The sequence below is a fragment of the Mandrillus leucophaeus genome, unplaced genomic scaffold (genome assembly GCF_000951045.1).
Source record: "Mandrillus leucophaeus isolate KB7577 unplaced genomic scaffold, Mleu.le_1.0 Scaffold5, whole genome shotgun sequence".
Classification (NCBI taxonomy): Eukaryota; Metazoa; Chordata; class Mammalia; order Primates; family Cercopithecidae; genus Mandrillus; species Mandrillus leucophaeus.
The window spans coordinates 7,544,213-7,571,468 of record NW_012105364.1 but is presented as its reverse complement, the minus strand read 5'-3'; the positions used below and the strand labels follow the sequence as shown (position 1 = coordinate 7,571,468).

General features: G+C 37.1%; 1 long non-coding RNA gene across 1 annotated transcript in view; it reads left to right on the top strand.

The window, feature by feature from the left end:
- The first annotated feature begins 20,172 nt into the window (after positions 1 to 20,172).
- Positions 20,173 to 27,256, top strand: part of LOC105550859 — a 10,756-nt gene continuing 3,672 nt past the window's right edge. Inside the window, exons 1-3 of the long non-coding RNA XR_001007787.1 lie at positions 20,173 to 20,258; positions 20,887 to 20,958; positions 22,413 to 22,517. This is a non-coding gene — a long non-coding RNA (uncharacterized LOC105550859). The remainder of the gene's footprint in view (positions 20,259 to 20,886; positions 20,959 to 22,412; positions 22,518 to 27,256) is intronic.

The following is a 27,256-nucleotide window of genomic DNA, read 5'->3' as shown; positions in this document are numbered from 1 at the left end:
TTCCTGGCATTAAAGAGAAGGTTTCCTAGACAAGTGTGTCCAGTGAAAATATCCTTTAAAAGTGAAGGAGAGGCCAAGTCTGGTGGCTCACACCTGTAATCCTAGCACTTTGGGATGCTGAGGTGGGTGGATCACTTGAACCCACGAGTTCAAGACCAGCCTGGGCAACACAGAGAGATCCTATCTCTATTTAAAAAAAAAAAAAAAAACTAAGGAGAAATAAAGTATTTCCCAGACAAACAAAAGCTGAGAGATTTCATCAACAGCAGGCCTGTCCTACAAGAAGAAAATTCTAATGGGAGTTCTTCAATCTGAAAGAAAAGGATATTAATGACCAATAAGAAATCATCTAAAGGAACAAAACTCACTGGCAATAATAAATACACAGAAAAACATAGTATATTATAACACTGTAACTGTGGCATGTAAACTACTCATATCTTGAGTAGAAAGACTAAAGGTGAACCTATCAAAAATAATAACTACAGGCCAGGCTTGGTGGCTAACTCTTACAATCCCAGCATTTTGGGAGGCTGAGGCGGGCTGATCCCTTGAACCCAGAAGTTTGAGACCAGCTTAGGCAATACAGTGAGACCCTATTCCTAACAAAAAAAAAATTTTTTTAATTAGCTAGGTGTAGTGGCAAGTGCCTGTAGTCCCAGCTACTTTGGAGGCTGAGGTGGGAAGATTGTTCGAGCCTGCTAGGTCAAGGTTGCAGTGAGCTATATCACACCACTACACTCCAGCCTGGGCAACAGACCAAAACCCTGTCTCAAAATAATAATAATAATGACTACAACAACTTTTCAAGTAATAGTACAATAATCTATAAATAGAAACAACAAAAAAAGAGTGGGGATGAAGCTAAAGTGTAGAGTTTTTGTTAGTTTTCCCTTTGATTATTTATACAATCAGTGTTAAGTTGTCATCAGTTTAAAATAATGGATTTTAAGACATTATTTGCAAGCCTCATGGTAACCTCAAATCAAAAAACATATGACAGACACACACAAAATAAAAGGCAAGAAATTAAAACATACTTGTATCAGTCTGTTCTCACACTGTTAATAAAGACATACCCAAGACTGGGTAATTTATAAAGGAAAGGTTTAATTGACTCAAAGTTTCACGTGGCTGGGGAGGCCTCACAGTCATGATGAAAGAGCAAAGGACATTTTACACGGTGGCAGGCAAGAAAGAATGAGAGCCAAACAAAAGGGGAAACTCCTTATAAAATCATTAGATCTCATGAGACTTATTCACTAACATAAGAACAGTATGAGGGAAACCGCTGACATGATTCAATTATCTCCCACCAGGTCCCTCCCACTACACGTGAGAATTATGGGAGCTACAATTCAAGATGATATTCAGGTGGGGATACAGCCAATCCATATTAATACTACCAAAGAAAATCATCTTCACTGAAAGGAAGATCAGAAGGAAGGAAAGAAGGAAGAGAAGACCACAACACAACCAGAAAACAAATAACTAAATGGCAGGAGTAAGTCCTTACTTATCAATAATAACATTGAATGTAAACAGACAACCTCTCCAATCAAAAGACTGGCTGAATAGATTAAAAAAAAAAAAAAAAAAACCGGACCAAACGATCTGTTTCCCACAAAAAAACACACTTTACCTATAAAGACATACATTGACTGAAAATAAAGGGATGGAAAAACATTCCATGCAAATGGAAACCAAAAAAAAAACAGAGTAGCCATACTTTTATCAAAGCATATTTCAAGACAAAAACTATAAGAAAAGATAAAGAAGGTCATCATATAATGATAAACGTGTCAATTGAGCAAGAGGATATAACAATTTTAAATATATATGTACCCAGCACTGGAACACTCAGATATATAAAGCAAATGTTACCAGAGCTAAAGAAAGACAAAGACCCCAATATAATAATAACTGGAGATTTCAATACTCCACTTTCAGCATTAGACAGATCATCCAGACAGAAAATCAACAAACACTGGACTTAATCTGCACTATATATGGATCTAATATATATTTACAGAACTTTTCATTCACTGGCTGTAGAATATACACTCTTCTCCTCAGCACGTAGATCATTCTCAAGGATAGACCACATGTTAGACCACAGAAGAAGTCATAAAACATTCAAATAAATAAAATTCTATCAAGTATCTTTTTGGATCACAATGGAATAAAATTAAAAATCAATAACACAAAATAGAAAAAAAGAAAAAAAACCAAAAAACCCTCAATAACAGGAGGAATTTTAGAAACCATATGAATGCATAGAAATTAAACAATATGCTCCTGAGTGGCCAGTGAGTCAATGAAGAAATTAAGATGGAAATTGAAAAATTTCTTGAAACGAATGATAATGGAAATAAAACATACCAAAATCTATGTGATAGAGCAAAAGCAGTACTAACAGGAATGTTTATAGCTATAAACACCTACGTCGAAAAGGTAGAAAAACCTCAAGCAAACAACCTATCAATACATCTTTAAAAACGAGAAAAGCAAAAGCAAGCCAAACTTATAATTAGTAGAAGAAAAGAAATAATGATCAGAGCAGGAATAAGTGAAACTGAAATGAAGAAAATACGAAGGATCAATGAAGCAAAAACTTGGTTTTTTGAAAAGATAAACAAAATCAACAAACCTTTAGCCAGACTGACAAAGAAAAAAAAGAGAAGACTCAAATAAATAACATCAGAGATGAAAAAGGAGACATTACAACAAATACTGCAGAAATTCAGAGGATGCTCTGAATTTCTAGGCTACTAAAAGCCACCATATACCCATAAACTGAAAAACTGATAAGCAACGGACAAATTCCTAGACACATACCATCTACCAAGATTGAACCAAGAAGAAATTAAAAACCTGAACAGACCAATAACAAGTAATGAAATTGAAACTGTAATAAAAAGTCTCCCAGCAAAGAAAAGCATGGGACCCAATGGCTTCACTGCTGAATTCTACCAAACATTTAAAGAAGAACTAATATTAACTCTACTCAAACTATTTCAGAAAAACAGAGGAGGAAGGAATGTTTCCAAACTCATTCTATGAGTATTACTCTAATACCAAAACCAGGCAAAGACACTTCAAAGAAAGAAAACTACAGGCCAATATCTTTGAGGAACATTGATGCAAAAATTCTCAACAAAAAACTAGCACACCAAATTCAACAACTCATTAAAAGGATCATTCATCATGACCAAATGGGATTAATTTCAGGAATACATGGATGGTTCAACATATGTAAATCAATTTTGATACATCGTATCAACAGTATGAAGGACAAAACCACACAATCATTTCAACTGATGCTGAAAAAGCATTTAACAAAATTCAGTATATCTTTATGATAAAGCCCTCAAAAACTGTGTATAGAAGGAACACATCTCACCAAAATAAAAGGGATATATGACAGACCCACAGCTAGTATCATACTGACTGGGAACAAACTAAAAGACTTTCCTCTAAGATCTGGACAAGACAAGGAGGCCCACTTTCACCATTGTTATTCAACATAGTACTGGAAGTCTTCACTAGAGCAGTCAGACAAGAGAAAGCTATAAAGACACACTTCCTTTCCTTCCAAATTGGAAAGGAAGAAGTCAAATTATCTTTGTTTGCATATGATATGATACTATGTTTGGAAAAACCTAAGTTTTCCACAAGAAAACTATTAGAACTGATAAATTCAACAAAGTTTTAGGATACAAAATCAACATACAAAAATCAATAGTGTTTATATATGCCAACAGTGAACAATGTGAAAAAGAAATTTTAAAAGTAATCCCATTTACAATAGCCACATAAAAAATTAAATACCTAGGAATTAACTTAATCCAAAGAAGTGAAAGATCTCATAACAAAAACTATAAAACACTGATGAAAGACATTGAAGAGGACACCAAAAATGGAAAAATATTCTATAATCATGGATTGGAAGAATCAATATGGTTAAATGTGATTACCACCCAAAGCAATCTACAGATTCAATGCAATCCCTATCAAAATACCAATGACATTCTTCACATAAATAGAAAAAACAAACCTAAAATTCATATAGAATAACAAAAGACCCAAAATAGCCAAAGTTTTCCTAAGCAAAAACAACTAAACTGGAAGAATCACATTACTTGACTTCAAATTATACTACAGAGCTATAGTAACCAAAACAGCATGGTACTAGCACAAAAACAGACACATAGACCAGGGGAACAGAATACAGAGCCCGGAAACAAACCCACCTACCTAGAGTGAACTCATTTTTGACAAAGATCCCAAGAACATACACTGAGGAAAAGACAATCTCTTCAATAAATAGTGCTGAGAAAACTGGCTATCCATATTCAGAAGAATGAAACTAGACCCCTATCTCTTACCATACACAAAAATCAAATTGAAATGGATTAAAGACTTAAGTCTAAGACCTCAAACTATGAAACTACTACAATAAAACATTGGGGAAAATCTCTAAGAAATTGGTCTGGCAGAAATTTCCTGAGCAGTACCCCATAAGGATAGGCAACCAAAGCAAAAATGTGCAAATGGGATCACATCAAGTTAAAAAGCTTCTGCACAGCAAAGGATACAATCAACAAAGGGAAGAGACAACTCACAGACTGGGAGAAAATATTTGCAGACTACCCATCTGACAAGGGATTAATAACCACAATACACAAGGAGTTTAAACAGCTCTTCAGAAAAATGTCTAATTATCCAATCAAAAAATGGGCAAAAGATTTGAATAGACATTTCTCAAAAGAAGACATACAAATGGCAAAAAGTATATGAAAAGGTACTCAACATCATTGATCATCAGAGAAATGTAAATCAAAACTACAGTGAGATCTCATCTCACCCCAGTTAAATGGCTTTTATCCGAAAGACAGGCAATAACAAATACTGGAGAAGATGTGGAGAAAAGGGAACCCTTTTGGTGGGAATGTAAATTAGTACAACAACTACGAAGAACAGTTTGGAGGCTCCTCATAAAAACTAAAAATTGAGCTATCAAATGATCCAGGAATCCCACTTCTGGGTATACACCCAAAAGAAAGGAAATCAGTATATCAAAGAGATAGTGTTTATTCCAGCACTATTCACAATAGCCAAGATTTGGAAGCAACCTAAGTATCCATTAACAGACAAATGGACAAAGAAAATGTGGTGCATATACACAATGGAGTACTAGTCAGCCATAAAAATGATAAGATCCTGTCATTTGCAACAACAGGGATGGAGCTACAGGTCATTATGTTAAGTGTAATAAGCCATGCACAGAAAGACAAACTTCTCATGCGCTCACTTATTTGCAGAAGCTAAAATTTAAAACAATTGAACTTATGGAGATAGAGAGCAGAATGATAGTTACTAGAAGCTGGGAAGGATAGTGGGAGAGGGATTATTAATAGGTACAAAACTATACATAGAATGAAGAAGATCTAGTATTTGATAGCACAACAGAATGACCCATCAACAATAATTTATTGTACATTTAAAAACAACTAAAAGAGTATAACTGGATTGTTTGTAACACAAGTAAATGATAAATGCTTGAGGTGATGGATATACCATTTACCCTCATGCAATTATTACTCATTGTATGCCTGTTTCAAAATATCTCATGTAGTCAGGCATAATGGCTCATGTCTGTAATCTCAGCACTTAGGGAGGCAGAGGCAGGAGGACAGCTTGAGTCCAGGAGTTCCAAACCTGCCTGGACGATATAGCAAAACGCTGTTTTCCACCAAAAGGAAAAAAAAAAGTCCAAAAATCCCTCACATATTCTGTAAATATATATATCTACCATGTACCCACAAAAATTAAAAAAATAAAAAACAAAATCTTATTGATCTTGGGTTAGGCAAAGATTTTTTTAATACAACACAAAAATATAAACTCTAAAAGAAAAAGCTGATGAACTGAACTCCATCAAAATTTAAAACTTTTGCTTTTCAAAAATAACTGTTTGGTAAATGAAAAGCCACAAACTTAGGGAAATATCCATAATACTTATATTTGATAAGGGACTGTGTCCAGAAGAAAAATAATTTATAGCTCAACAATAAAAAGATGAACAACCCGATTTTTTAAATGAGCAAAAGATACAATAAAAAGTTTATAAAAGATACATAAATATCTGAAAAGATGTTCAACATAATTACTAATTGGAAAATCGTGAGATGCTAATACAAAATCCTTAGAATGGCTAAAATTAAATATTGACAATTGTCAAGGATATGGAGAGACTGGAACTTTCATACTTTTCTGGTGGGAATGCAAATTGGTTCGGCTACTATGGAAAACAATTTGGCAGATTCTTATAAAGTTAAATATATCCTTACAATATGACTCAGTACTTCCACTCCTAGGTATTTACCCAAGAAAAATGAAAACATAGATCTACACAAAGACTTATATTCAAATGTTCATAGGAGATATAGTCATAATAGCCCAAAATTGGAAACAACCCAAACATAGGTATTCATGAACTGACGAATGGATAGACAAATTGTGATATATTCATAGAATGCAATACTACTCTGCAATAAAAAGGAACAAACTACTGATACAGGAATGAACTTAAAAAATATTAGGCTAAGTGAAAGAAGCCAAACACAAAATATTTCATTTCTATGAAATCCTAGAAATAGCAAAACTATAGTGATACAAAGCAGACTGGACATTACCATAGGCCACGCTGTACAGTATTAGTGGACACATGTGAGAACTCTTTGGAATGATATAATTACTCTATATCTTGATAGTAGTGGCTGTTACATGATTGCACATATTTTTCAAAGCTCATTGAATTGTCGACATCAAATAGGTGGATTTTATTGTATGTAAATTATACCTCAATAAAGCTGATTGAAAATCCTCTAGATAACAATAGTTTCTCTTTTATTTTTTTAAATAGGGGATGGAAGAAATATTCTGATGTGAATGTTTTGATGCGGATGGGGAATTGGCTTTATAAGGATGGGAGATGACAGGGTAAACTGAGTACAACTTTCCCTGGGTGGAGATGTATCAAGAACATTTCTTCTCCTAGAGATTAGAGCTCAAATTGATCTTATTTAATGCTAATATAAAGAAAGGTGACTGTGTAGAAAGCAGAATTTGTAGATAGGTTTTAAACTTCCTTCAATAGTGTATGTCAAGTGGATGAAGATGAATTGCTGGATGATTTCATACTGAGTGCGTAAAGATAGGTAATTCATTTTAGGAAAAGTCATTTAAGCCTACATTAATACTATTATAGGAGCTCAAGTTATTTTATTGGAATACTTTAAACTGTTTCCTGAAAATATTAATAAGTATTATAGACATGATATAGTATTCTGGTTAAAAAAGAATTTGTTATCTTTTAGAGGTAAATACTGAAGTATTTATAAATGAAGTTATAGGATATCTTGGTTTGCTTTAAATAATTCAGTGGGGTTGTGGGGAGAAGTTAGGGGTGGGAATGGCTAGGAACATGGATGAAGTAAGATTAGATATATACTGATAATTGTTAAAGCTGAGTGATGGGTACATGACATTTACTTTTCTATTCTCTTTATTTTGTGTATGCTATGGTTTGAATATTTGTCCCCTCCAAAACTCATGTTGAAACAATCCCCAATGTGGCAATATTGAGAAGTGGGGCTATTGAAAGGTAATGGAATTGATGGATTAATGGGTTATCATGGGAGAGGAACTGGTGGCTTTATAAGAAGAAGAGGAGAGACCTGAGCTAGCATGTCAGCATGCTCAACCTCCTTGCCATGTGATAACCTGTGCAGCCTCCAGACTCTAGAAAGTCCCAGTCAACAAGAAGACCCTCACCAGACGTGGCTCCCCTGAACTTGGACTTCTCAGCCTCCGTAACTGCAAGAAATAAATTCTTTTTTTATATCAATTACTCACTTTCAGGTATTCTGTTATAAGCAGCAGAAAACGGACTAAGACTAAAACAGTGTATGTTTGAACATTTCCATAATAATGGGTTGACTGTTTGCTTTTTAGTTTTCTGGGGGAGAAAAAAAAATCTGTCTTCACTTAGATGAGCTTTGGAATCACCCTGGACTCAACTACATAGTCCATAAGGAAGTAAAAATAAGTTGAAACTAGGCTCTCTAAAAGTGTTTTTTAGATCAAGGGAATGGGTTAGACAGCAGAATCACCAGGGATGCTCATCTATTCCATGCCAGGGGTCTCTCCAGAGGATTTAATTTAATTGGGTGGCAAGTTCAGCAGGTATCACCTGGCAGAGGTGACACTCAAAGTCTGATGGATACAGGTTTATGGTGCTGAACTAATCTGGTTCTGTGCTATTTGAACTGGGTCCCAATGCAAAAACTGAGTCTTTAAAAGACAGTATTCAAACCCCTGGGGAAAGGAAAGGGTTATGTAGACTTGTAGGATCCCTGCCAATGAGAAATATTTTGGGAATATCCATAATCAATGGGAAGGGAGAGGGTCACCACATCAGTCCAACAGGCTGCTGTGAATCATAAACCCAACAGAATGCTAGGATCAGACAGAACATGGAACACAAAATTATTCCATCCCATACATTAATTGCCAAAAAAAACACATATTAAAAATTAAAGAAAAATTAGAGAAGTAAAACTAATTATTTTACTAGAAAGTATTAGAAAGCCAATGAAAATCTATGACAACAAGAGACCAAAATATGGCAATTTTGGGGATTTGAAGGCTGTAAATTCATAGAAATGTAAATATGGTAATATAGACTTTTTCACTACATCCTAATATCCCAGACCTAGAGGATGCAACTCAAAGCTTAAAAGATGTAGTTTTATCTCAGTGAAAGGAAGTACTACTCTATAAGAACATTTTAGCTAAAACCAGAAAAATGTCCATGCAGGGTTTAACTACCAAATAATAAAATATAATTAAAGTAAGATAGGGTGTTTGAGAAAAAAATCCTAAACATTTTGAGGCTGACATCATGGAAGTCATCTAAGCTTTTTACTATGTATCCATTGGCACTACTTCCCAGGCTGAGTCGGAAAGATCATCTGTGTCCGCCAAATACTGCAGTTCTTAAGTTCTCAAGGTGTGAATAAAACCCACAAGTCACTGCTAGAATGGCTATTGGTCCTTGTATATACAAGGGGTCTCCATTTCTAGAGTTAGACATGAGAATACACTTTAGCCAGGAGCAGAATTATGGGGCATTGTGCCATCCCAGCCACCATCGCCTGAAAACCTGCCCTTCTAGCTATGTAACTGTGTAACAGCTACTATAAAATGTAGTGCCTTAAAACAGCATCCACTTTGTTTCATAATTTTACAAGTCACAAATTTGAGAAGGGCTCAACTAGGTGATTCTTCTGCTCCATGTCTCATCAACTGGGGTCACTCGTGCTATTCAGCTGGTGGCTGGGCTAGGCCACAGTGTCCATGATGCTTCTTTCATGCACCTGATGTCTCTGCAGAGATTACAAAAGGCTGGGTTCTGCTGAGCCTCTCTCCCTCACTATGTAATATCAGGGTCACTCCACATGTTTACTTCAGCAGAGTAGTTAGACTTCTTATCTGATGGCTGACTAAAGATCAGGTGCCAAGAACAGAGGAAGCTGTCAGACCTCTTAAAATTCAGGCTCACTACTGGCATCATGTCACTTCTGTTGTACTCTGCTGATCAAAGTAATCCAGGCCAGCTTAGACTCAAAGGGAGAAGAAATGGGTCTCTCAATGGCGGGAATTTTAAATAACTTGAGGCCATCTTTAATTCACCACAGATGCCCTTAAAAAAAAACTGTCAGGAACTGAAAGATATCCCCGTCTGCATTTAAGGAAAGCCAGAATGAAATTTTCCTGGACTAAATTCTTTTTCAATCAAAAAAGGTAACTAGGCTGGGCATGGTGGCTCACGCCTGTAATCCCAGCACTTTGGGAGGCCAAGACCGGCAGATCACTTGAGGTCAGGAGTTCGAGACCAGCCTGGCTAACATGGTGAAAACCCGTCTCTAATAAAAATACAAAAAATTAGCCAGGCATGGTGGTGCACGCCTGTATTCCCAGCTACTCAGGAGGCTGAGGCAGGAGAATCACCTGAACCTTGGAGGCACAGGTTGCCGTGAGCTGAGATCATGCCACGGCACTCCATCCTAGGCGACAGAGTGAAACTCAGTCTCAGAAAAAAAATTTAAAAAGACTCAGAAGTTTCCAGGCTGTTCAGAAGTGAAATGGGACAGGTTTGAGCCACACTAACTTATGCTTCATAGACATGACCTTACCATGTGTTTAAAAAAAAAACAAACTTGTGGTTGGGCGCGGTGGCTCATGCCTGTAATCCCAGCACTTTGGGAGGCTGAGATGGGCAGATTGCCTGAGGTCAGGAATTCGAGACCAGTCTGGCCAACATGGTGAAACCCTGTTTCTACTAAAAATACATAAAAAAAAAAAAGATAACTAATTCTACATACCTTAATATTCCTGTTCTAACCCAACAAAAAGAATATTCCCAGGCACATATTGAAGTGTTCTGTTCCTCAGTTCACCCATATGTATGCATGTATATGTATCATATGGAATATGCATTCATCACATTCACGTGTTGAAATTCTCACCCCCAAGGTGATGGTGACCAGCCTGGCCAACATGGCAAAACTCCATCTCCACTAAAAATACAAATTTAGCCAGGCATGGTGGCAGGTACCTGTGGTCCCAGCTACCTGGGAGGCTGAGGCAGGAGAATCACTTGAACCCACGAGTGGGAGGTTGCAGTGAGCCAAGATCATGTCACTGCACTCCAGCCTGGGTGACAGAGCAAGACTCCATCTCAAAAAAAAAAAGAAGAAGAAAGAAGAAGGAGGAGGAGGAGGAGGAGGAGGAGGAGGAGAGGAGGAGGAGGAGGAGAAGAGGAGGAGGAAGAGGAGGAAGAAGAGGAAGAAGAGGAAGAAGAAGAAGAAGAAGAAGCAAGGCTTTCATGAGGTGATTGAGTCATAAAGGCCTTCATGAATAGGACTGGTGCCTTATAAAAGAAGCCTGAGAGACCCCTCACCCCTTCTGCTATGTGAGGACACAAGAAGGTGCCATCTGTGAGCCAGAACACAGGCCTTCATGAGACACCAAATCTGCTGGTGACTTAATCTTGGACTTCTCAGCCTCCAGAACCGTGCAAAATAAATTTGTGTTTTTTACAAGCTACCTAGTCTATGGCATGTTGGTATAGCAGCCCAAATAGACTAACAGAGGCATCTCTTAATACATTGCATTACATAATCATTACAAGAACTTGGCAAGCAGAGATTATTAGCCCAGCATCACAAACCATGGCCTGAATTCGAAACCAGGTTCATTATGACTCTGAAGCCTACAGTCACATTACAAATGTAGTAGAGAAATAAGTACTGGCAAGAATTTGAAGCAATAGGAACTCTCCTACACAGCTGAGGAAAGCATACATTGCTGCAGTCATTACAATCAGTTTGGAACACACTTATTCAAAAGCATATCTTGGGTGACCCAGTATTTCCAATACCAGATAAATTTCCTGGGGACACTCATGCACGTGTACATGTATTTGTAACTTCATTGTTAGTAACACCAAAGAAACAGGAAACAACAGAAATGTCAATCAATAGTAGAACAGATAGTTAAGTGGTAGTGTGTTCATACACTGGAATACGCAGAGGTGAAAATGAAACACGTGGAACAGCATGCATCCACAAGGATGAATCTTGAAAATCCAATAATAATAATAGACACTGGGGACTCCAAAGGGGGAGGAGAGAGGAGAGGGCTAAAAAAAAGTACCTATTGGGTACAATGTTCACTATTTAGGTGATGGGTACACTAGAAGCCCAAACGTCACCGTCATGCAATATATCCTGTATATCGGCTGAATTTTGTGTTTTATGTTTTATCACCTTACTTCTTCATAGTTTTATCCTTAATGTTGTATTTTAACTAACATATTGTTCATTTTTTATGTTTTTAAGCTTTATACAAATGGAATCATAGGTATTTATCTGTTACATATCCATGTAACAAACCTGAACATGTACCCCTGAATCTAGAAAAAATAAATAAATAGTAACATGAAAAAATCTGAAAAGAAAAAAAATGAAATCTAATACCGAGACACTGGAGTAAGCCAAAGATGAATCCCAAGCTAGGATTCCATTTGCATAAAGCATAAAAATAGGAAAAAAAAGAACAATATAGTGGTTTAAATGCAACATAGAGGATAAAACTATGAAGAAGTAACGTGATCAAACATGGAATTCAGCCAGGAAGAAGAGGGGTGTGATCTGACAGGAACACACAAGGGCATCCAGAATACAACAGCATTTTATCTCTTGACCTAGGTGGGAGTTATTTCACTGTTTTTCTTCTGACTAAAAGTTCATTCTTTACACAGCTAACTATCTCAGTTGTTCTCCTACCACGTTTCAATACTCACAGCTACTTAGCCACACTGCAGCTATCTGTCGATTGCTTTCCCGTCATTCATCCCAGCATGACTGGGCAGGATGAACTACCGTGATTGATGTCCCTGCTCCTACACTGGCCAGCTCCCACTGAAGGTCCATTAATACACCAGGGCAATGTGCTTTAATATGTGTTTGAAGATCTGTCACACAAAAAGATAGGTTATTGTTTTTCTATTAAATCTCCATGAAAGAACATTTTTATTTTTTAACTAATGTTGCTAAAATATATTATTCTCAAGTTTTCCTTTGCGTCTCACTTTTTAAACCACCACCACATGCCACTGTGAGATATGTTACTTTAGAAGCAAAAGATTCATCATATCTATATAGAAAGAATAACCATAGTCTCCACTGTAAGTAAATGTGTCTGTATTTGTCTTGTACAAAGAACAGGAAAAACATGTTTATAGCTTGATATTGCAGATAGATGTAATGAAAGAGGATGGGAAATTTCACTGCCCCAGTGTAGAAAAACAAAATCATTAAAAAAGTAAACAATGCATGTAGATAATGCATTCTATTTTGCTAATAGATACGCTAGAGCAAATAAATATTTCTAAAATTATCAGTTTTCTGCATTCACAAAGGAAATAAATATGGTATCTAGAAAAATCCAAGTGAGATATATTTTATTTTTCTGCTTGTTGGCATAAAAGCAAAGCAGAAAAACTTCTTGGGGGGTTTTCCCCCCTTAACAATAAGCTAATGTCAAAATAACTGAAGAATTTAACATTACAAATCTCTCTCCCTCGTATCAAGGCCCTAATAGTTCTTAGTTCAACAAGTAACTATTAAGTCAAAACAAAGCAAATTAAAATCTATTCCCTGGAGGTCACGTTTTGCCAGATTAAAATGAAACAGTGGTTATGCATCAGGTAAGAAAAATTATGCTTCTACAGCAATTTAATAAGAAAGTATTTTTCTCCACTTGTGAAACTTTTAAAAAATGGCAGTTTTCACTGTTGGTAAACTAGCACAGCCACTATGAAGAACAGTGTGGCAGTTCCTCAAAAAAATACAAATAGATCTACTACATGATTCAGCAATCCCACTACTGGAAATTTATCCAAAGAAAAGGAAATCATTATATTGAAGAAATATCTAAACCCGCATGATTATTGTAGCAGCATTTACACTAGCCATTATATGGAATCAACCTAGGTGTCCAACAATAGATGAATGCATAAAGAAAATGTGGTGTATATACACAAACACAATGAAATACTATTCAGCCATAAAAAAAAGAATGAAATCTTGTCATTTGCAGCCACATGAATGGGGAATATTGTGTTAAGTTAAATAATCCAGGAACAGAACGTTAAACACAGCATGTTCTCAATCACGTGGAAGCTTTAAAAAGTGGATTTCATAGAATAAAAAAGTAGAGGAGAGGATACTAGAGACTGGGAAGGATAAAGGAAGGAAGGGATAGGGAGAGATTTGTTAAAGTATACAAAACTACGTCTAGATAGGAAGAAGCTCTAGCGTTCTCTAGCGCTGTAAGATGACTAGAGCTAACAAGAATACATTATATAGCTTCAAATAACTGAAAGGAGGATATTGAATGTTCCCAACACAAACAAATGATAAATGTTTGAGATGATGGACGTGCTAATCACTCTGATCTGACCGCTATACATTATATACCTCAAAACATCACTGTGCACCCATGAATACATACAATTAGTTTTTGCCGATTTATAAAAATAAAATGTGTAAATTAAAAACAAAAACAAGCAATGGAGAAAGTGAAAAAAAGGGAAAAATAAATCTTAGAAGCCACATGAGACTAGTGTCAGTCTCTACAGCGCTGGAAGTGGGTAAAATCTGTCCTCACCTTCTCCAGCTTCCCTCTCTGCTTTTCCTCCTCTGGTTTCCCTTGTGAACTCCTCTTCTACAGGTCACAAAGGATGAATCTTCTCAGGGTTTGGTCCTGTGCCCTCTTCTCTTCTCTGTACATTCTTGGGAGCTTTCATTTATCCCCACAGGAACACTGTGTCTTATATTTACTGAGAGCTTATTGGCCCAATGCTTACAGTTCACTGGACAGTCACCTGAATGTCCTAAAATCAATACATTCCCAAATGAAAACCTCACCTTCTTTATGAGCCTCCTTTTGAATTCCTCCTTTTAGATTAGTGGCATCAACTTTTCTTTACCTCGTCCCAATGTGCAATAATAATTTACTAAGTCTTATTGATTATATTTCTGAAATATTATTTTTTAAATGTGTCTTATGTCCAGAGCTCACAATCTCTATTAATTCTAAGAGACAGCCTTCTAAATAAATGACCTTTGAATCTCTAGGAACTCTCTCCCAAACTGTGCTTTTTTTTTTTTTTTAAACACTTTCCTCAAAGTTATGTTTTAGAACTCAGATCTAATCATGCTGGTTTTTCTACGAAAATAGATAAACAAAGAACAAAAAATTGGTAGTTTGGCTGGGTTCGGTGGCTCAAGCCTGTAATCCCAGCACTTTGGGAGTCCAAGGTGGGCGACCATCCTGGCTAAACAGTGAAATCCCCGTCCCTACTAAAAATACAAAAATTAGCTGGGAGTGGTGGTGCATGCTTGTAGTCCCAGCTATGCGGGAGGCTGAGGCAGGAGAATCACTTGAACCCAGGAGGCAGAGGTTGCAGTGAGCTGAGATCACATAACTGCACTTCAGCCTTGTGACACAGCAAGACTCCATCTCAAAAATAAAATTTAAAAAATTGGTAGTTTGACATATTCTTGACATACTCCATTTCTTTTTAATTTTATAAAAAATACATTCCCAAATCATGTGATTTTCTATTACATATGCTTAAGATAACTATTTTCAAAGTAAAGAACAAAATCAAGATATATGATGAGGGTTTATGCTTGCCTTTAGTAGTATTAAATAGGATTCCCTAGTAACACTCATTATCATTTTTAATATAATACTAGATTTCCTAAATCTTTCCTAGACCATAGGGAACTTAAGTAATATAAAATCAATTCTACCATTTTGTGCTAAGCCTTATATATTATCTCTAATTCTTAGAATATCCATACAAGGTTGAACTATTCCTACTTTATACATGAGGACATTGAGGCTTAGAGAAGTTGAACAACTTGCTCAACATTGCACTGCTGGCAAATGACCTGATGGGGATTTGAGTTCAGATCTTCCATTGCTCTCATATTATTCTGGAATGTGTTAAAGTTGTTATAATCCAAGAGCTTTATTTATACTTATGTCAGTTAAAATATAGCTTTTGGGCCAGGCGCGGTGGCTCACGCCTATAATCCTAACACTTTTGGGGGCCGAGGCAGGCAGATCACTTGAAGTCCGGAGTTCGAAACCAGCCTGGCCATCATGGTGAAACACTGTCTCTACTAAAAGTACAAAAAACTTAGCTGGGCGTGGTGGTGGGCACCTGTAATCCCAGCTACTTGGGAGGCTGAGGCAGGAGAATTGCTGGAACCCGGGAGGCAGAGGTTGCAGTGAGCCAACATCACACTACTGCACTCCAGCCTGGGTGACAGAACGAGACTCCATCTCAAAAAATAAAATGTGTGTGTGTGTGTGTGTGTGTGTGTGTATGTGTGTGTATGTGTGTGTATATATTTGATTATAACAACTTTAACACAGCAATGCCTGCCACAGATGAGAAAATTTGTAATGTTTCCAAAAGACCATCATTTTAAAAGTTTCGACTCTCAAGGAGTGTGTTCTGCTATTTGAAACTTGATTAGAACATAGATTCATCCATATAGCTACTACCCTTACAATAATACAAAGGTTGATGGAGGTGAATGTTCTAGACTAGCAGTCAGTTGTAAATATTCTTGCTGACAGTTAACTAGAAACACAATATTCAATAAAGATATTATATAGCCACTAAAACTCAAAGCACAATTTTAAACTGATCTTTACTTGATGAGTTTAAACACAGAATCCTACATAAAAGAGACATCTTTGGAAAATAATATAACCAACTCTATTTTCAAATAGATTTCCACATTACTGTTTGAGATTTTGAAAAACACTGCACTGAAAAAACTCCCTGTGTACCAGTAACAAACAAGATTCTAATTCTGTACATACTGCAGTTCTCACAGTAGGAGCAGAAGGGAAGAAAAAGAAGAAGAGAATAAAAAGGGGGAGGAAAGGGAAGGATGTGGAAAGAAAAAAAATTGAAAAGGAAAAGGAAAATAAAGAAGAAGAGGAAGAAGTAACAGAAGAAGAAAAGGAATGATGGAAGAAGAGGAAGAGGAGAAGAAAGAAGAAGAAAAGAGGGAGGAGAATGAGAATCTGCTATGATAGTCTAACTCCAGATAACCATTTGGAATTCTGTTTGCAGATCTTTGAAACACCTCCACGTTTTTCTGAGTACTTGATTTACATCGCTTTACTAGACCCTACTTGGGGCCAGATCACAAAAAAAAAAAAAAATTACTAAGTCATCTCTGTCACTAAATATAGACACTGCCACCAGAGAGCAGACTCTGTACAATAAGTTTGGGCTGGCCTCATTAGAAGTATGAAGTTCAACTTACCAAGAGTGGAAATAGAACTAATATTTGTTGAATGCCTACTAGGTTTCTGGTCTTATGTTCAGTGCTTTACATTTATTTTGTCACTTGTATTATTTTTACATTATTATCATAATATTATTTTTATTTTATTGGTACATAATTTTACATAGTTATAAGGTACTTGGGATATTTCAATGCATGCATATGTTGTATGCATCTCTTGTTAAGCAAATCATGGTTATGGTACACTCATCACCTCAAACATTTACCATTTCTTTGTGCTGAGAACCTTCCACATCTTCTCTATTAGTAGTGATCTTGTCATATACAATAAGTTATTGATAACTATAGTTACCCCATTATACTATTGAGGACTACAATTTATTCCTTCTATCTAACTGTATTTTTGTACCCATTAACTAACCTCTCTTCATCATGCCCTCCCCCTACCCTTCCCAACCTCTGATAATCATCATTCTGCTCTACCTCCATGAGATCAAATTTTTTAACTCTCACATAAGAGTGAGAACATGCAATATTTGCTTTTCTGTGCCTGGCTCATTCCATATTATCATAATATTATTATAGCCATCTACAGATTGGAAAACTGTGACTTGGAGAGATTAAGTAACATTCCCATGGTTGCACCCAAGTAAATGGTAGCTCAGAATTTAATCCTGGTTGACTCTTCGTATGTTTGTCTCCTACCTCACTGCCCTACACATGTATGTTGTTTCTTAGTGATATATTTTAAATAGCAGCTCAAACTTCCCTTCCCCCTACTTCTCTTTAAGGAGAAGAGCTGATGTCGGTAGAGACCAAAGTCAATGCAACAAACAAAATGGGATTGTGGAGTGAAGTTTTCAGTATAGGTCAAAGTCTCTTGTGTCTGTTTTGCTTGCTGCCTTGGATTCCTTCTTTAGCCACCCATTCTTGGCTTCTCACTTGCTTAGACTTAAGTACAGTGTGAGCAAAACTATTTGAGGGGAGGGATAGCCATGTGTGCTATTGTCCGTGGTCCTGAAACAGCATGCACATTATGGATTGCTTCTCTAGGAAGTAGATGTGGCTATGGACCTGGAATAGGGACACCAAACCTAGCAGAACCAGATGTGATCAAAGGAAACTGAAGCACAGAGTTGATGGCTTAAACAGCACTGTCCAGTAGAACTTTCTGCAATGATGGCAATATTCTAATTCTGCACTGTCTAATACAGTAGCTACCAGCTACATGTGGCTATTAAGCTCTTGAAATTTGACCAGTAGACAACTAATTGTTTAAGTTTATTTAACTTTAGCTAATTTATAGTGAAATAACTACATGTGTACCATATTAGACAGCACAGGTTAGATCATCAATACTAAGCTGTTTACTGAAAACACAAATTCTTGGGTACCATGTAAGATATACTAAAATCAGAATCTCTGAGGTAAGCTCAGCTATGGGCATTTTTAACCAGGAAGTTCCTGTGCTTATTGACATTTGAGAACCAATATCCTACCAGGCATTTGTGTCAGCCTTCTAAAAGTCCCTACCTGTGCCCACTAATGCCTGACACTTTCACCTCGTCCTCAGGTTCATCCCAACTTAGCGTGTTTAATAGCCTCAGCCTCACTGTCGGCCTTGCCTTCAAACCTGAGACCCAGTGGCTCAGGATGGTTGCAAAGCTTCCACAACCCACCCTCCACCCTCCACCTGCATTCCAAGATTCCTTGAAGACCAACTTTAAGGGCACTCGTGACAGGTAAAGTCTACACACCTGACTAACATTGCCCTGAGCATAGTACTCCCAAATTCATATGCTGTTTGTCCTCCTCTTCCTGTATTTTTGTCTAGTCCAAAGAAATAGGCATTTGCCTTGGTGTCTGCCTTCTTAAGCCTCCTGTCCTCACCTTAATCCCCTTAGTTATAGGGCTAGTTCCCATTCCTCTGCCTCAGATGGATCCTCATCTCCATAATCTCCCTCTATGGTCAGGGTGTATGAAAAGCTCTCATGACCTCTACCCTTCTGACTTTCAAATTAACTCACCTAGAATGAACCTCTATGTTCTGAAGAGTGACCAATTTATCCATCAATTTGGTAAATTTTTGAAATACTGAGCGTTGGATTCCCAGTTCTCTGTAGCTGAGCCCATTTCTCCAAGCTTCACATCTCTTCCCCTCCCAACTGATCCCGTTACCCAGGTTCCAGCATGCTATACTCTTGAGTGCACCTGAGATAAATATGTTTAATGTAATTATGAAAGCCAGAGGTAAAACTAAACAATTATTTCCATGACCGTAAATTCAATGTCTATTAAGGTTTTCAGGTACATGCCTCCCCATCACCATTCCCCACTGCCACCACCCATACACACACAGACACACACCATACAACATTTACACTGATGTAACACTTCAAAAATAATTTCCCAGGTATTGTCACGTTTGACTGACAGAGTGTATAGATTATTACACTAATGGTCTCACATAAACGAAGCCTCTACCCTCAGCATCGTTCCTTCTTTCATTGACCCTGGGCTTGGCCACGTGACTTACTTTGGCTAACAAGATATCAGCAAATATGACACAAGGAGAGGATAGGTAAACACTTGCACATTGGGATTTGCCTTCTTGAAAGCATTGTCATTGTCATGTCTCCACTGCAGAAGCAGCCACACAAAGAACTGACGTATTCTGCTGATAGTCCCAGTTGACTGCCATATGAGAGCATCCAATTCCAGTCAAACCCCCAGATCACTGTGTCTATATGAGGGGCCCCAGGAAGGATCAACAAAAGAACCACCCAGCTGAATCCAGCCCAAATGTAAGCAAATAAATTATTGTGTTTTAAGCCACCAAGTTTTGAGATGGTTTATCACTTAGCACCAGATAACTGATATGCAAAATGACTCTGAGACATAGTATTATTATTCCTATTCATGAGTTAGGAATGTGAAGTTCAGAGATATTAGGAAATTTATCCAAGGTTCTAGAACTAGAAAGCAGCAAAAAGAGGCCCAGAACTTCAGATCTGTCCCCAGGTTCAGCACTTCTGCACTACACTAGGCTGCATTTACACAACCTCCACTGAACTAGTAAAAGGTCGCTGGTAATCCTAGTCCTCCCAGATCCTATTTGCTGACCTAGTTACCGACCTCCAGCACCCCTTTATTGAGAAAGAGTCTGCTGCCGGCTCCTTCCTGGCCTGCTAGTGAGTTTGCCTTGTTACTTTCTTTCTGCAAAAACTAAAGCCAGGAATCATTTTCAGTGAATCAATTGAATACAGCTAGTAGAAACATAAAAAGGTAAGACCTATTTTATATGAAAAATTAATATTCTGGTTTGCATCTTGATTTAGAACATCATAATGGAGAAAAATGGGAACAAACTTACATGGTCTGGAGGAAAACAATAAGAATTATAAAAGGATTAAGAGAAGTTAATCATTAGTCAAAAACAGATTTTAGAATTGAAGTTCTTATTCATAGAAAACGTTATGGTTTATGTTAATTCCTGAGGAAGGAAATTGATTCAAATGACAAAATTGTGAACACATGCTAGAAAACTGGATAAAAAATTTAAATGGAAATCTCGGGTAAAACAGAAGGAATAAGGCTCTGCCAAATGTACGATGAAAAACGAAAAATCTCATCTTTTAAGATATTTGTATAGGAATTATCAAAAGAGAAAGAAGATGCGAACAGGTTATCCTTTATTTCTTCCCCCAATTTTTTAATCACATCATCATAACCATTGGGATAATTCACAGAGTTTATTCTAAAGGAAGCAAATGACTTGTAAAAGTCCCTGCTTCTCAGCTAGAGGTATGTTTGCTTTGAACAAAAAGCAACTTAACCAGTCTTGCAAGTTTTTGATTTGAGAGCCCAAAACAATTTTAAAACTAAAATCTTCATATTAAATGTTATTTTGCAGGTGGCAGTTAAACAGTAAGAAAGCATCTGGCATAAATTAAGTGAACAGATCACCAAATCATTTGGAAAACAAGTAAGTCTTAGTGCAGTGATCTAAAGTCATTATGAAAACTGACTTGTCCACAGAGTTTGAATGACAGAATAGATAAAACACGTGAACTCATACACAAGCTTTCTCTGAACAAATTAATTAGCTTTCCTGCAGCCCTCCATCCATGCCAAAGAGAGCAATCACACAAGTGAATCAAGCAGCCATGCATAGCCTTGCTCAGTGTTTGTTTCAGGAGAACTTGTGTGCCCACGTAATTTCACGCTAGGAAGGAAAACAGCATGGGATAGTGGGAGGATGCTGCAGCCTTTAACCCATCACTTAACCTCTGTGTGGCTCACTGTTCTTATCTCTACAAGGTGGGTAGAAAAACCTGTGCTTCCTACTTCACAGAGGTGTAAGCATAAAAGATGTAAACAGACTTTGAAAAAGTTAAAACAGCTGTGCAAATACAAGGTGCTTTATACTTGAAGAAGAGTATAAAAAGGCAGAATCTGTGATGTAGCAGCAGCGATTCTATCACCCAGCCACAAGGCTGCTGGTGATGTCTCACATGAAAGCAAAGGCATTTTAAAACACAAAGACTTAAGAGAGAGCAGCAACGAAGAGACATGCTGTTTGCAAAAATGATTGTGTTTAGTCTGGGGTCTTCACATAAGAAAATAATATTTTGAGAAATTGCCATGTTAAATTCAAGCTGCTCTTGGGTGACTTCAAACTATGAAATTTGCATGTAGCCCATGAGTAACTCTGTCCTAGAAGAATTCCTTGAATTCTCTTTCATGACAATAATCTTGCAAAATTTAATTTAACTCCATTTACAAAGACTTAGGCACAAGGTTAACAATAATGAATCAATGATTTTTTTTTCATCCACTTTCTGAATAATGACTCTCTTTCTTCTGTATAGTACAAGGCTTCTAAATCCTGTTTACATATAAGCCACACATTTTTCCCCAAATAATTGTATCTGCATACAAAATTCACCTGCACTAACACTGAAAAACGGAGTACTCCATATTCAAGCCAGTATAGTTCATTCAATTCAACAGATGGGGCTGGGCACAGTGACTCACACCTGTAATCCCAATACTTTAGGAGGCCAAGGAAAGAGGATCACTTGAAGCCAGGAGTTCAAGATCAGCCTAGACAACACAGCAAGACCCTCATACCTACAGAAAAAAAAAATTAAGTAGCTGGGCACCTGTAGTATGCACCTGTAGTCCAGCTGCCTGGGAGGCTTAGGTGGGAAGATCACTTGAGCCCAGGAGTTTGAGCCCAGGAGCCCAGGTGCCTGTAGATACACCTGTAGTCCAGCTGCCTGGGAGGCTGAGGTGGGAGGATTGCTTGAGCTGCAGGGAGCTATGATTGTGCCACTGCATTCCAGCCTAGGTGAGAGAGCAAAACCCCGTTTCTGAAAAATAAATAAATATATGGGTTTTTAAAAATTATATCTGGTGCTTTTCTTGTTACTACAGCACATGTATTTGGCACTGGTTTTGGCATTTGGAGGGAACACGCTTGGGAGTAAGAGTCTGCATCCAAGAAGCTTACGTTATAAGAGAGAAGATGAGAAAATAAAGGTCAATAACAATAGAAGGCAGAATAGAAAGATTTTAAGAATGGTTTAAAAGGCTCTGAGTGGCAAAGAAAAAAAAAAGAGATCACATCTTGTCGATGTGAGGTTTCAAAAGGATGCTTTCTAAATAAACTTTGAAAAGGAAATAAAGATGGCAAAGAAAAGATACATTCCTTGCCAAAACTATGTTATTTCAAAAAATAATCAAGGCATTGGTGGGAGAAGGAAGAAGAGCATTTCAAGTCAAGGGAACAGCAGATGCAAAGGCTTTGAAGTAGCCAAGCAAAGAACATAGAGAGGATCCACTGGTGGTAAACTCTGGTTGGAGTTTAGGGCACCAGTGCTTTACAGGGGAGTGGTAGAGAGATAAAGTAAAATAAACTCTTATTCTGAAGACCTTTGATTGCCAGGCCAAGGATATTAGAGGACCTTTGAAAACTGAAAGGCAGGAAAATAAAATATGCCACCCCTACAAAACCCCAGCTCTTTCTATTACAAAATCATTAACACAGATAATGAATTAAATGACACAAACAAATGTATATGTTTTCATTAAAATCCTTGTTGGTGCTTGAGGTCAGGAGTTTGAGGCCAGCCTGGGAAACATAGCAAGACCCCATTTCCACAAATAAAAATTTAAAAAAAAAATTAGCCGAGCATGGTGGAGTGGACCTGCAGTCCTAGCTACTAGGAAGGCTGAGGTGGGAAGACTGCTCGAGCCCAGGAGTTCCAGTTTGCAGTGAGCTGTGATCAAGCCACTGCACCCCAGCCTGGGCAACAGAATGAGACCCTGTCTCTTTAAAAAAAAAAAAAAGAAAAAAAAGTACTGACTGCGCGCAGTGGCTCACACCTGTAATCCCAGCACTTTGAGAGGCTGAGACAGGTGGATCACGAGATCAGGAGTTCAAGATCAGCCTGGCCAAGATGTTGAAACCTCATCTCTACTAAAAATACAAAAATTAGCCAGGCATGATGGCGGGTGCCTGGAATCCCAGCTACTTGGGAGGCTGAGGCAGAGAATTGCTTGAACCTGGGAGGCAGAGGTTGCAGTGAGCCGAGATCACTCCACTGTACTCCAGTCTGGGCAACAGAGTGAGACTCCATCTCAAAAAAAAAAAAAAAAAAAAAAAGATTGGGTACTGCTTTGCTCTTTTTCTTACATATTTACAATATTTGTGTTTCCTATAGTTATTATTAATCCTACAGTTATTACTAACCCTAGCCCTAACTCCATCAAAAGTATTGTCAGACATTTCACATTCTGGTTGTCAATTGCTAACTAGTAATTAGTAAAGTTTTCCCCAGTATAATTTCAAATTGGTATCTGGACTTCTATTTCCATCAGTGTGATGAATAAAGTACCTGCTTGGTCCTCCTGTGGAAAACAAATCAAAATACTGGGTAAAATACAATAAAAAGATTTTAATACATTAGTTACCTGGCTAATTAGTAAAGGGAACTTGATGAAAGTAGACCCGAAGAGGTAATCAGAGAAATAAAGCCATCTTATGCCTTGTGGACCATTTTTCAAACTGAATGTACTTCACCTTTGTGTTTTCCATCTCTATAAAGCTACAGAATGGAGAAAACAAAGCCCAACATTCACTCAAGGTCCCCCTTTATAAAACTAAGACTGCAAACGGTCACACTTCCATCATAACAGTGAAGTAGAAAAACATTCTGCCACCCAACACACCAAAAGCAAGATTGCCTAATTAAAAATTTAGCACTGGAAAGAGCGGGACTCGTCCCTAAAAATACTAAGCATAAGTCAGTCTTCACGCAGTTTTGCATGCCAAATTCACACTTCTTGGCCAAGAAATCTCAAGCCAAGAAGTCAGTTAAAGTTGTCCTGGGCTGGTAGTTTTCCAGGTTCCTGGCAGAAACAAATTCAATCCTCTTTGGAGTATTAGTTTTATCACAGTCTGAAAGAATTCATGCAAAAATACGTTCACAAAAATATGAGGCCACAGTAAACACTGTATTTGTCTCATGCTGCTAATAAAGACATACCTGATACTGGGTAATTTATAAAGAAAAGAGGCTTAATGGACTCATAGTTTCATATTGCTGGGGAAGCCTCACAATCATGGCAGAAGAGCAAGGATGTCTACATTGGCAGCAGGCAAGATGAGAGCATGTGCAGGGGAACTCCTCTTTATAAAACCATCAGATCTCATGAGACTTATTCACTACCACGAGAACAGCATGGCAAAGACCCACTCCCATGGTTTAACTACCTCCCCTCAGGTCCCTCCCACAACACCTGGGAATTGTGAGAGCTACAATTCAAGATTAGATTTGGGTGGGGACACCCAAATTAGATTTGGGTGGGGACACAGCCAAACCATATCTATACACACACACACACAGAGAGAGAGAGAGAGAGGAAGAGAGAGAGAGAGAGAGAGAGAGAGAGTACAGTATGAAGAGCAAAAGCCAATAGAACAGACCTTTTTAAAAATGTCTAAAAGGCTTTATGTCTAAATAAATTTAAAAGTGATTTAAAATATAAGGAAAGGGAAAGACACCATAGAAATGAAGCAGATTTTAAAAAAACAAATATAATTCTAAAAATTTAAAAATACAATAAAGAAAGTTTAAAACTCAATAGACAGATTTGAAAAGCTGACATGTGAATTTGAAAGATAGATCCAAATAAATCATCCAGAATGCAGCACAGAATGATCACGATAGAAATGATAAAACAGAGATCGAAAGACATGTCAAACCAGAGCTCTAAAAGGACAAGAGAGAAACAGGATAAGTGAAATAATATTTGGATTGATGGCTACTGCAAATTTTTCAGAAATAATAGGACACTTCTCCACAGATTGAAGAAGCTCAGTGAATTCTAAACTTAATAATAAAAAGAAACTCATGGCTAAACACATCACAGGGAATCTGTAAATAAAAAAGACAAAAGAAATATCTGAAAAACAGCCAGAGAGAAAAGACAACTAAACTTCAGCTGAAGGACAGATACAATGAAAGCCAGAAGAAAGCAGAGCAGTATGTTCAAAGGGCTGAGGAAAAAAAAAATTTTTTTAATTATTTTAAACATCTTTCAAAAAGTGGGACAAGGAAAGCTATATTTAAACAAAAATATCCTAATAGACTGCTATAAATAGATACTCAGTAAGGGAAATTCTAACGAATATATTTTATGCAGACGGAAATCGATCCCAGATGAAAGAACTAAGATGCAAAAAGAAAAGATCAATAAAGAAAACAGTAAGTATATAGATAAAACTAAATAAACATTGAGATAAATATATAGCTAAAATAAATATAGAGATAAAATAATAATATTATTATCTGGTGGGATTAAAATAAAGATAAAATAAACCTAAAATGCATGACAAAAATAATACATTTCAGGAATGGAATAGAGTTCACGCATTTTAAGACAATTGTATTGCTAGAAAAGAGGGTGACAATATGATTGACTAGCACTTGAGAAGCCAAATATATATGCTAAAATGTCTAGCATGACAATTAAAAGAATAGAAACAAAGTATATAACTTCTAAATTAGTAAAAGAGGAACATAGAATGAAAAAAACAAATACTCAATCCAAGAGAATCCAAGGAAAAAAATGAAAAAGAAACAGAAAAGGTAAGACAAATAAAAAGCCCATGATAAGATGGTAAAAATAAATCCAAACATATTAATAACTACAAAAACAAATGTAAATGGATGAGATATGTAAGTGGAAGAAACATATTTTTTCAACTGTATTTTAAAAACCTGCTTAGATTGTTTAAAAAATTTAAAGGATTTTTTTACATATTTACGAAATAAATGGATATCTACAAGATATCCACAAAAGGATATACAAAAAAGAAATAGCATGTACCCTTCATAAATATTAAGAACATGAAAGAAAGACTGAGCAAATGTTCCTGGTCAAAGAGACTAAAGAAATATATAAATACTAAATAAAATACTAAAGACAAGTAAATGTAATACCGAGTCCTAAATTGGATCCTAGACCAGAAAAATATTTTTCTTTTGAAATACAGGCTACTAGAGGGCCAATGGTGAGATTTAGACAAAGTTTGAATATTAGGTAATAGTTCCAGATCAGTGTTTATTTCCTGATAGTGCCTCACCATGCCATGAGAAGCATGTGCCCTTTCTAGTCTCTTGATCCAAGAAGGGTGAGGGACATGCAGAGTACAGTTGCCCCAGTACAGCCACATGTATACAGTGAGAGGCTGAGCTGCCCCTGCTGCCACAGCCTGAAACAAAGCCACCCAGCTTAGATCAGTCAGTACCTAGATGACTCAAGATTCCTGGGAATAAATACAGATGCATGTGACATTGAGATTCGGGGTTGTCTATTTTGCTGCAATAAGTAACTGATACAATGACAAAGTTAGATTATTGCAGGAAGAAAATTTATTTTAACCTTAGAAAAATCAATTGGTCCAGTTGTGGTGGCTCAGGCCTGTAATCCTAGCACTTTGGGAGGCGGAGGCGGGCAGATTGCCTGAGCTCAGGAGTTCGAGACCGGCCTGGGCAACATGAAAAAACCCTGTCTCTACTAAAAAAGACAACAACCACAAAAAATTAGCCAGGCATGGTGGCACACACCTGTAGTCCCAGTTACTCAGGAGGCTGAGGCACAAGAATTACTTGAACCTAGAGGTTGCAGTGAGCCAAGATCGCACCACTGCACTCCAGCCTGGGCAACAGAGCGAGACTCCATCAAAAAAAAAAAATCTATTGGTATAATTT